Source organism: Neophocaena asiaeorientalis, unplaced genomic scaffold (genome assembly GCF_003031525.2).
Source record: "Neophocaena asiaeorientalis asiaeorientalis breed wild unplaced genomic scaffold, Neophocaena_asiaeorientalis_V1.1 scaffold67, whole genome shotgun sequence".
NCBI lineage: Eukaryota > Metazoa > Chordata > Mammalia > Artiodactyla > Phocoenidae > Neophocaena > Neophocaena asiaeorientalis.
The window spans coordinates 11301041-11302652 of NW_020173731.1; positions in this window are offsets into that span (position 1 = coordinate 11301041).

A 1612-nucleotide genomic window follows, 5' to 3' on the forward strand; every position below is an offset into this window, starting at 1 on the left:
GTGCTTTAGAAGCAGAGTGATGAGCGCGTGCCTGAGAACTGCTCCAAGCCCTCTTGCTTCAGGAAAGAAGAGAGGCTACTCTTAACGGGGCGGGCCCAGCCCCATAGCCAGGTAGTCTTCCCTTGCACTGTGTTGCTCTCAAGGATCTGTAGCCAAGCTCAGACAGGTAGAAGCAATGAGGGAGAGAACAAGGCACTTGTGTCAAAGGGCTTGACAGTAGGAAATCCCCCAAGTCAGGTTGGCTACCATTAAAGGTACTTTCATGTTTGTGCAGACCTCTAGAAAGGAAACTGTGCCTGGAGTTTTCCTCTTTAACCATGGCAATAAGCCGTGGATCACATTTTATTCACTCGTCAAATTGTATAGTCAATTATGGGAAAGGCCACAACAGGTAATTAACAAAAAAGGGAATTGTCTGGTTTGGCAAAAACAAAGAACTAGCCAGCATCACCAGTAATGAAAGGAAAACCACTTAGAACCAGATCACATATTTGCCGTTGAAACTTAGCAAGGTTTGAAAAAATTGAGGCCTGGTGAGGGAGTGTAATGATCATGGCCCCTGGGAGCAGGTAGAGCTGAGTAGGCACCTGAGCTCCTCTGTTTATTGGCTTTGTGACCTTGGGTGAATTAGTTTCTTCTCTGAGCTTCAGTTCAACTTCTGAAAATAGGGGTAAAATAGACCTCTTAGGGTGATGAAGAATTTGAAGAAATGATATGCATATAAAGTACTTAGTTTGGGCCACACCTGACTGGTAGTAAACCCTCAATAAATGCTCAATAAATGCTTAAGCAATGTTACACTTTGGCATAATAGTTTGGCTTCTGGGAGGAGCTAATTCTAGATACAGAGAAGTCTTAGGTACCAGGGAGTTGACTGTAGCAATTTTCATGGCAGCCAAAATGTAGAACCAACCCAAATATCCAACAATAGGGGAATGCTTTAATAAGTTGGAGTATAGCCTCTTGATAGATGACTATGCAAGAATTAAAAATATTAGTTTAGGGCTTCCCTGGTGGCGCAGTGGTTGAGAGTCCGCCTGCCGATGCAGGGGACACGGGTTCGTGCCCCGGTCCGGGAGGATCCCACATGCCGCGGAGCGGCTGGGCCCGTGAGCCATGGCCGCTGAGCCTGCGCGTCCGGAGCCTGTGCTCCGCAACGGGAGAGGCCACAACAGTGAGAGGCCCGGGTACCGTAAAAAAAAAAAAAAAAATATTAGTTTATCATGACAGAAAATGCTTATATAAAAAATTTTATAGCAACTTTATTGAGATGTAATTTACATGCCATACAATTCACCTAAAGTGTACAATTCAATGATCTTTAGAATATTCATAGGGTTGTACAACCACCACCACGATCAATTTTAGAATATTTTCATCACACCTAAAATGCTTTTTTTTAATGGTAAGCAAAAAAGGACAGAAATTTGTTACTACTGTATTATCGCAACCATACAAACAACACTGGAAGAAAATATGTCAAGATGTTAACAGTACTTCAATGATGGGACTCTGATTTTCTTTTCCTTATTTCTATGTTTCCATGTTTTTAAAGATTTCTATAAGCAGGGTGTGTTAATTTGCTAATGTGAGGAAATTTTAATTTTAACAA